The sequence below is a fragment of the Giraffa tippelskirchi genome, chromosome 4, assembly GCF_054371585.1.
Source record: "Giraffa tippelskirchi isolate mGirTip1 chromosome 4, T2T-mGirTip1v1.2.pri, whole genome shotgun sequence".
NCBI lineage: Eukaryota > Metazoa > Chordata > Mammalia > Artiodactyla > Giraffidae > Giraffa > Giraffa tippelskirchi.
Window position 1 is genome coordinate 76,753,029 of NC_137278.1, and position 10,787 is coordinate 76,763,815.

Genomic DNA, 10,787 nt, shown 5'->3' on the forward strand with positions numbered 1-10,787 from the left:
TTGGAGGTAATGAAAGTATTCTAGGATGAGATAGTGGTGACAGTTGCACAACTCTGTAAATACACTAAAACCCACAGAATTGTATCATTTTAAAGGGTGAGCTTTATCATATATGAATTATACCTCAATAAAACTATTTTTTAAAAACCAATATAATTACAGTCTATTTATTTCTAATCTGTCTCATAAGCATGTAGCCCAGTGAAAAAAGCTGGTGTAGACATAATTCTTAAGCTGGAAGACACATTTGTGCATATTTATTTCCCAGCCTCTATACTCTGTCCATCTCACCTTCTCTTATTTATTTATTTATTTTTGCCTGTGTTGGCTCTTTGTTGCTCATGGGCTTTCTCTGCTTGTGGTATGTGGGTTTCTCATTGCAGTGACTTCTCTTGTTACGGAGCACAGACTCTAGGATGAACTGGTTTCAGTAGTTGTGGTACAACTACTCAGTTTTCAGTAGCTGTGGGACCCTCCTGGACCAGGGATTGAACCTATGTCCCCTATATTGGTGGGCAACCTTCCAACCACTGGACCACCAGGGAAGTCCTTCCTACCTTCTCTTAACTTCACAATATTTCACGGGGTTACTTAACCTGGCAGGCCTGGGTGGAAAGGCAACACCCTTAATCTGCTTTGGGCTGTTGAACTGACTCCCACTGTCTGGCAGGCTGTTCTTAACGGGAATTGACTGGGAATGGCTTGGGCCACAGTCTTATCTCCTGGGAAAGCCGCCTCTTCAGGGCCCCTTCACGTCACTTCCTCAGTTTGGGGTACACAAGCAGTTGACTTTCTCAGCATGTGGAGGTTCCAAATACTAGATTATTCTTAGTCAACTTACGTTACTGGCCCCAGACAGGAAGAAACTCCATAAACGGGGCTCTGTTTATTTTCATCTCTGCTTGCAAACTGCTGTCTCTATGCTGAGTTTTTCTCTCTTCCAGGACCTTGCTAAATGTGGGGAGAAGACTATACCCACCAACATTTGCACCTTTTCTAACCACTTCCTCCAGAACTAGAGGCTCAGTAGGCATGTGAACTGTCTTCCAAGATATCAGAGGAGATACTGTTACCAACTGTTTTGCATAGCACGGGCCACCAGCCTTCCAACCTGAAATACCTGTTCACTGTCTGACAATAGCACAATGCCTCATATGTAAAATTTTGCCACATCTAACATTCTACTTCTAGATATCAAATTCTGTGTTAATCAGAATATGGTTTAGACTGCTGTAACAGAGACCTCAAACTACATTGGCTTAAACAAAACAGAAGGTTGGTTTTTCTTTCTTTCTTTCTTTTTTGCTTGTTTTTCTATCATATACCTTGATGATTTAGGGCTGATACTGGGGTTTAGTGGTTTTAGAGAACTCAAGTTTCTTGTACCTTTTTACTTCACTATTTTCAACATGCTGTTTCCAGAACACAGTCTAAGACAGCTTCTGTCAGGAGTTGGATTACTCAGGAAACAAGCTCTGAGATAGATGTGCAGCCAGACGTTCTATTGGGGAGTGAACTCTCATTGTGGGTGGCGGGGGTGGGTGGTGGTGATGGAGGTAAAACAGGGCAAAGGGCAGAGCTGAGCTGTGATGCAGTCATAACAGAGGACTCAGCCAGTCCTGGAGGAGCTCGGGAGCTGGAGTGGCCTTCAAAGTTGTCTCAATTAAGGCGAGGAGCTGGGCTTGTTACTCCACTAGTTATTGGATACAGGCCCCCTTTAACACCTCCCAGGAAGGAAACATAAAAAGCAGTTTCTGGGGACAGATTCAGTTGAACAATACTCTTGGCAGATGGTGGAAGGGGGGCTTCGGTTTTACATGGGTCATCAGGGAGTATCTACTGGAGTCCAAGGCTACCGTGTCCATGAGGACTACTCTTGCAGTTCTCACCATCCAGTGGGGAATGGAAAGCCCCCACAGGACTTCCACCCACACCCCTTTAACCTGATTTAGTCCCACAGTCACACCCACCTGGAGGGTAGAAACTTGAGAAAGAAAGCAAAGGTGAATGCTGGAGTCCCACGTCTTTTGATTCTGTCATGTCTATCTCCAGCCATGATTTCATTTGTCTGTCCCTCCTCAGAACCTGACTTCCTCCACTCCTGCCTCTGTCTTTGTTCCAGAAGGCCCACCTGACACCTCTAGGATGCGGTGTTAGTCTTACTGGATTGTCTCTTTCGGTCACTTGGAGAAGTATTCAAACTAGCTCCTAGGGGGAAAAAGATATTATGAGGTCAGGTGTGGGATCAAAGAGAGGATCTAGCTTCAGGTAAGGATGGACCCAGAGGTTCAGATGGTGTTGCCAGAGCTTAGTCTCTCTCCATTTCCTAATCAGAGTTTCTTCTGTGTGGGCTTTATCCTCTGGCTGAACAATGCCACTGGCAGCACTGGCTGTACCTTTCCTTATAGCTTGCAAACTCAGAGAAGAGTGCAGTCCTCTCTTCCTCAGTGTCCTCCACGTGTGCTTGCCCCAAGAACCATCTCTGTGTCCGGGGGTGAGTGCTCTGATTGGGCAGCCTGAATCACGCCCTTCTGTGTTTCTGTATGCTTGAAGTGAGGCTGTGAATGTGACAACCCAACCAGAAACACTTGCTGGGGTCGGGGGATAGGCAGTAGGCTTCTACGGCAGCAAAGGAGGATAGGGATGCTAATGCTGTCATCTCCTGGGCATCTCAAACTGAACATGTCTACAGCTGAATTCTTGGTTCCCCTCCCTGCCCCAAATATGTGCTGTCCCACTTTTCCCATATTGTAAATGGCATCTCTGTCTACCTAGCAGCTTGGGCAAGAGAACTGGGAGCCATATTTATACCTCCTTCCCATGCCACCCTGCATCCGAGCCCCCATGTACCGATTCTACCACCCTGATGCTCTTGAATCGGTCCTTCCCTCCATTTCTTCCATTGCCAGCACGATGCCGGGCCTTCATCACCTCTTCCTGTGTTATTCTGATGGGCTCCCCTGTCTCCATGTGCTCACTTTCTCTTATTGTTGGTTGTTAATGGCAAACAGAGGCATCCTCTCAAAACCTGCAAACGAAACTGAATACAACATGGTGACAAGGGGTCTACTAGAAACAAATGGTACCAGTGCCAAGAAACCAATTCTTATTTTCCACTGGGGAAGTCCCAGATTAGACCTCACTGTCACTCATCACAGCACTTACCACCTGAAGACTTGTTCAGTACCCATTTTTCTCTCCCGAACAGGAAGTTTTGGGAGGGCCAGAGTCTCTTCAGCCCCATAGTGCACTGTGTCCCGGGCACGGTTCAAAGCACACAGCCCAGGGGGGAGGGGGTGCCTGGTGAGCCAGATGATGTTCTTGGGGTGAGTGGAAGGGGTCCTTGAAGTTAACTGCTTCCCCCACCGCATCTTAGAGCTTTCGAAGAGGTCACAGTCCTGGGAACAGCAGAGTTGCCCTCCAAGCTCCTTCTGTGGGAGAAGACCCAGAGAGAAGGAGGAAAATGGAAAGAGAGGCTGGACCTATGGAGGGGGAGAGCCCAAGAAAGAAGTCAGGATAAAGCTGAAGGTAAGAAGGGCAAGCAGAATGGGAGAGGTGGAGGAGTCCAGAGAAAGGGAGACTAAGAACAGCACAAAGTAGGCCGGGGGTGAGGGGATGCACAGGAAAGAGAAACCATTCTTTGTGACTGGACTGGAGTAGCGGGGTCCCCCAACACACTGATTCTGAGGTGTGGGAAGCTGAGACCACCTGCTTTGTGCTGTGGTTTTCCTAGTCAGTCCAAGACCCCTGGGAGAAGAGTGGAGGACACCCAGCCAGAGGCTCTCCAAGTAGGAGTGCCCACAGTATATGGTGACAGTCCCCAGCACCCTCATGCAATGTACAGCAGTGGCCAAAGCCCAGCAATGCTCTATCGGGACATGCAATTACAGGGCTTGGGTTACACCCCCAATGCTGGCAAGCGCTTGGTGGCAGGAGATAAGAAGGTGGCACCCGGAAGGGCTGTGTGTGTGCTAAATTGCAGGCTCGCAGCACACCCCCAAGGCGGGCTCACAAAGCCTCCATTGTTGGGGGCTGGCTCCCAGCCCATCGCTGGCCAGATAGGAGCTGCTGTTCTGACAAGGCAAGAAAAGCACACCCCAAGTTTGTCCAGATGCCGTTACCCCATCCTTATCAGGTGGAGGGAAGGGAGTTAGCAAAGCTAATGTTGATTCAGAGAGAAAAAGGAAAGGCCATATTAACAATCATGGCACAAGTGAGTTCTGGCAGCAGGGGTGAGGATCATGGGTGCTAGTCTGCGAGGTTTTATAATGAGCAGCTGGAGGCAGGGGTGGGACAGTCAGGAGTGTCCAGTGGGTAGGGGAGAAGTCCCACAGTGTGCCCAGCCCTGTGCTGGGGACAAAAGCCAAGCAGGTGTGTTCTGTTGCTTAGCACTTGATATCTAGTTAGGAAAACTGGGTTCATTTCTTCACCCAATGTAATCAAGGGCCCATCATGTGCAGATTCTGTTTGTAGGTGCTGTGGATTCCCGGGCTGGTGTTCTAGAGGAATGTACCTGAAAATAAAAAGTCCTGAAGACTCGCACTTAGGGGAGCATGTGAGCGGGTCCGACAGAGGGAAAGGGGCTCTGAGATGGCAGCTCAGGAAAGGCACCAAGGGCTGGGCCTGGGCTGGGGGCTGAGGGAGCAGAGGAGATTGTTACCAGGAGGCCTGGTGTGAACCCCAGTTCCTTCTTCTGCTTCCTGATTCTAGGCAGGGAAACTTGTCTCAATGAATCAGTTTCTTCTTCTGTAAAATGGGGACAAGAGAAACTACCCAAGGAAATTAACACTGAGATTGGAAAGAGAACACAGGTAAGCACAGTGGTAAATCATGGTAAGCTCTTGGTCATTCAGATTCACAAAGGTGAGAGAGACACAGCCACCAACTGCAGGGGGCTGACCGTCAAAAAGGGAGATAAGACAGGGGGAAGAGGGGGTGGACCCAAGCCAGCGTGGTGGGCTAGAACTGGGTTAGCTGGTGAGGAGTGGGGAAGGGAGGCTGAGGACAGGAAGAGCAGGAGTGAAGAAATGACAGCCCAAGGGGCTCAGCCCTTTGGGGGTGCGGGGGGCATTCACATACCATCTTCCCCTCCGTTTCCCGGCCCCTCAAGAACACAGAGTGAGCACTCCAAAGACGCCACTCAGTGGCGTCACCATTTAAAAACTGCTGTGCCCTTTGGGCATGCTTTAAAAGATTAAAAGATTTGGGGGAAAAAAGCACTTCAAAGCTGAAAAGTGCCTAGAAAATGCCAGTTTATAGAATCTGCTGTCTTCAGTACAGTAAGCAAAGAAGTCCATTCAATGCTTCAGAGGCCAAACTTGGTCTTGGTTGCTTGAGGGACTTTGGGTATTTTATTTAACCTCTCTATGCTTTTGGTTCCTCCTCAGTAAAATGAGTATCATTATAATAATACATCTTTCATACTACTATTGTGAAAATTAGATGCATAAATAAAAACAAAGCTCGGAAAAAAAAAAAGCCCATTTGATGAAGACTGAACCTGATTAAGAGGAAAAGGAATGGGCTGCATGGAAAGTTGGTTTCTGGGGAAACCTGCTGATTAGAAGCGGAGAGGGGCACTTGTGTCATGTACTGGCAGGAGTTTGAGACAAAGCCATTGTGGGTAGATAAGGCATGGGAGGAACAGAGAGGCTTATTTGTCCACTCGGGCTGCCATAACAAAGCACTGGAGGCTGGGTGGTTTCAACAACAGACATCCGTTTCTTATAGTTTTGGAGGCTGAAAGTTCAAGGTTAAGGTGCCAGCTGATTTGCTGCCTAGTGAGGGCTCCCCTCACAGCTTGTAGACGGCTGCCTTCTTTCTGTGTTCTCTCATGGTCTTTCCTCTGTGCAGGGGCAGAGCAAGAGAAATCTTTCATGTCTCTTCCTCTTCTTGTAAGGACATCAACCCCACTGGATTCAGGTACCATTCTCATGCTCTTATTTAACGCTAATTACTTTCCATTTCCAAATACAGCCACACCAGGTGATGAGGGCTTCAATATATGAATAGGGGGATGGTGGCAATACAAACGTTTAATCCACAATAGAGATCTTCTTTAGTGTTCAAAGCAGAGGCAAGAGAAAGCGAGTGTGACTCAGTCTCTCAGTCATGTCTAACTCTTTGTGACCCCATGGACTGCAGCCCGCCAGGCTTTTCAGTCCATGGAATTTCCTAGGCAAAAATACTGGAGTGGGATGCCATTCCCTTCTACAAGGAAAAGGTTCAATCCTGACCCAGGGATCAAACCTGGGTCTCCTGCATGGCAGGCTGATTCTTTACCATCTGAGCTACCAGGGAAGCCCAGAAAACAAGGTTTTCCCTGGAATTAGCAGAACAGATCTCAGATTTAGGCCTCCGCTTGGGGCAATCAGTGCTGACAGCACCAGAAGAGCTACAGATGGCCCATTTACTCCCTGGGAGTACTGAGAACACATCCCAGAGAAATTCCTAAATTGGAATAAGGAAAACAGTTTCTGCAGTCATTTGTGACCAGCAGAAACTTAATGATGGAAATACCTGACTGTCCCCAGATATGGGTCTTTCTTTAAATCGTAACCATTGGTGAATAACAAGTCCTGATGATTCTTAGTTTACGAAAAGTTGTAAACACAGGAAATCTCACTGGGATATTGAAAGAGTGTGATGTTCCATCTCTTAATTATGAATACATTAGAAAATCTTAACAGGTTGATTCACATTAGATAAATGCCTCTGCTCTTATTATTCATGTGTGAATAGCAGGTGTGGTGCTTGGAGGAAAAGAAAAATAAACCTCTACAGAGTCAATTATGTGCCTGCTATTTTGCTTACATCATCTCATTTAATCCTGCTAACCATTCTGCAAGTTTAGCATTATCCCCATTGATTTGTTGGCTTGCTTGTTTTAAGGTAAAATTAGGTGAAGTTTTCCCCATTTTGCAAAGAGGGAAACTTAGGCTCAGAGAGATTAAGTAACTCAGTGGAGATTAACCAGTGAGTAAGTAACAGAGTGGGCTTCCCAGATGGCTTAGTTTTAAGGAATCTATCTGCAATGCAGGAGACGTGGGTTTGATATCTGGGTCAAGAAGATCCCCTGAGGAAGGAAATGGTAACTCACTGCAGTATTTTTGCCTGAGGAATCTCTTGGACAGAGGAGCCTGGTGGGCAAGAGTCCGTGGGGTCACAAAAGAGTCAGACATGCTTTAGTGACTAAACAACAACAAAGTGACAGAATCAGAATTCGAACTTGAGTGTTTCTAAAACACATGCTTGTGTTTTTGACATTCTTTGCTGTCCTAGTCTTGCAAACTGAAACAAATGAAACAATAACAGATGTCATGCGCTCAGGCATGCAGCCACTTCACCCAGTCATACGTGCTCATATGCATGTACATTCAGGTCTGTGTCTGGTCATAAACCCCTCCCTCACGTCCAACCATGGGTTGGCTACCAAGTCAACTGGGGAGTTGTACAGTGGAAGGGAGGGTGTTGTGGTGGTTCCTGACACAAGGTCAATGTGACACCTGCCATTTCCTCTTCTGAGTGCAGAGCACTCAAACTGCCTTTATAGAAAGCAGAGGCAACACACACAGTTTGAGTTTCCTTTGTCTCTACCTGCCCAGTCTTGTATGCTAGTCTTGACTATGGCTCCTCCAGATGCCTGCAGTCCTGTCCGAGTTGATTCCATCTAGGAGAGGGAGCCTCCAACTGTGGGGCCTCCTGTATCAATGCTCAGAATTGCACCCCGTCTTTCCTGGCCCCGTGCTCACTGGAGCTTCCTCATCCTTGAGTTTTTAAGACTCACTGTGGACTGAATGTCTGTGTGCCACCAAAGTTCATATGTCAAAATCCTAACCACAACATGGTGGCATTAGGAGATGAGGCCTTTGGAGGTGATTAAGCTATAAGGGTAGAACCCTGGTGAATGAGATTAGTGCCCTTATAAAAGAGACCCCAGAGAGCTCCCTCATCCTTCCCATCATGTAAGAACACAGCAGAAGGATGGCCAGCTGGAAGCAGGTGGAAGCAGGCTCTCACCAGGCATCAAACCTGCTGGTGCATTGACCTTGGACTTCCCACCTCCAGAACTGTGAGAAATGAATTTCTGTTGTTTATAAGTCACACAGTCTGTGGTATACTGTTATGGCGACCTGAACAGACTAAGCAAGTCTTAAGTGAAGTGCCCTTCCTCCCAGAAGCTTTCCCTGCCCTCCCAAGACCACCAGTGTTGCTGCAAACAGGATGTAGAAGATAATTAATTGCATAATGATGCTATAATTAAAAATAGTTGCAATATAACTACAATATATAACTGTTAATATGCAGGCAGATTCTTTACCAACTGAGCTATGAAGGAAGCCCAATATATATAAAATATAACTAATATAACTAGGGCTTCCCTGGTGGCTCAGATGGTAAAGAATCTACCTGCAATGCTGGAGACCTGGGTTCGATCCCTGGGTTGGGAAGATTCCCTGGAGGAAGGCATGGCAATCCACTCTAGTATTCTTTTTTTTATTTTTTTATTTTTAATAAATTTATTTATTTTAGTTGGGGGCTAATTACTTTACAATATTGTAGTGGTTTTTGCCATACATTGATATGAATCAGTCATGGGTTTACATGTGTTCCCCATCCTGAACCCCCCTCCCCACTCTAGTATTCTTGCCTGGAGAATCCGCAAGGACAGAGGAACCTGACGGGCTACAGTCCGTGAGGTCACAGAGTCTGACACAACTGAGCAACTAAGCACAGCTGCTTAATATACAATTTTTTTTTTCTGTTAGTATGGACTTTCTTTCCAGGGGCATCCATGGCACCCTGAAATTCCCCTATAAGAGCCCCAGTCCTCCTTGTGGTAGGGCTGTATATACTTGTCAATCTCCCCTGCTACATTGGCTCTCACCTGCTACACTGGGTCTTTCTTCACTCTATCTCCCAAGCACAGCTCTTAGTAGGTGCTCAGTTAGGTCCTCACTAACTTGCTAATTTTATTTAGCAAATAAAAATTCAGAATGCCAAGTTAGATTTAAATAAACAATGAGTAACAATAATAATGAATAAAAATACCGCATGATTGTGTCTGATAACCCTGTGCTCAATAAGTGTTTATTGTATTCCTCACTGTGTGAATGAGCAAAAAGCACAGAGAAAGAAAAAGGCATTGTATTCAGAAGAAAGCAAGAAACTTCAGTTTGGGAACTTCCCTGGTGGTTCAATGGCTAGGAGTCTGAGCTCCCAATGCAGGGGGCCCAGGTTCAATCCCTGGTCAGGGGGCTAGATCCTGCATGCCACAACTAAAGATCCCACATGACGCAACTAAGATCTGGTGCAGCCACATAAATATATAGTTTTTAAAAAATAAAATACTACCAAACAAGAAACTTCAGTTTGCCTAGAATCTAGCACTGGTGCAAATCTGTCACAGAGTGAAATGAGAGGATCCCAGCACGCCTGCGCTTAGAGCTGCGCCTGTACCATCACCAGTGATGGAGGGACAGACTGAAGGTACACATGGCGGTGGGGGTTAAATGCTGGAAAATGTAGTGAAGATGTCAAATCAGAAATGGAGAGCGTGAAGATGACAGTGGCTATGGTCATGGAGGCATGTGAAAGAATGAAGTGACCAGCAGGCTGCAGCCCCCACACCCTCACAATTCAGAGTCACAGAGCGACCATGTCCTAATTTGATGAAGAATCGAAACTCTCCTCCCAGACATTGTAGGGGATCTGTGCCCACCTTGAGCAGGACAGGAGCAAAGCCCAATTCTCCTCTCCCTGCCCAAAGAGTAGAAGAGGTCCCCGGTTCCCCTGAGGTTACTGAGGCAGGAGTTACATCTCCCCCCCTTAGCCTGGGGTTCCCCACGAGCTCCTCATGTAGAATGTGGTGTCTTGGGGAGTCTCCCTAACCCTCTGCAACCGGTGGCTGGGCTCCCAGGCCCCAGGCTAATGGGGGAGGGGTTGTGGGGAGAGGGAGGAAATAGGTCCCCTTTGTCCCCCCGGGCCTGGCTGCACAATGGGAGCCTGTGTCATGCCAGCTGCTCTAGGCGGATCTGACTCTGGTGGACACCAGCCTTGGGGGAGCACACAGCCTGGGGGACCCCGTTTGTTTCATGTCCCTCCGAGTGGGACCTGTGGGCAGGCTGCCTGTGCCTGAGGGGAGACCCATGTCTTGGGGTGCTGGCTGTCCCTAGGGGTGCACATGCGTGTATTCATGCTGGAAGGTCTGATGGAAGGCAGGTAAGTGTGTGTGCTTGTGTGTCTGCCTATGGTGACACACACGTGCCTGGGGCTGTCTGGGCGAGTCTGAAAGTACATACACACGTGGGTCTGTGATTGTGTGCTGAGGACAGGCAATGCTGCTGAGCATGTGGGGGCACACTTGCCTAGGTCTTCCCCGTTGTCAAAATAGAGAGCCTTTCCCATGCACCAGGCCAAGAAGGGCAGAACTGGCTGTGAAGCGTCTTTGGGAAAGAAGTACTGAAAGATGGGGGCCAAGACTGCCCAACTGAAACTTGTGTTCTGCACACACATTCCCTGGGGCTCTAGGCTTGGCTGTCTCCTTCCCTTGGCCCCTCCCTGCCCCCGGCCTCTCCCTCCTGCTGCTTCCCTGCACCCTGGACCTACAGGGACCCTCATCTGGGATGGTGACCCTCAGCCAAGTAGCAGCTGGAAGGAAGCTCTTTGAGGTTCAGGATGTTCCTCCAAGGGCTGAGCTGCCCAGTTTGGCCTCGCCTCCCTCCCACTCCCCCCCGGACAAATCAGAAAGCCCAGCCCACCCAGCTTGACCTTCCAACCTGGCTGGA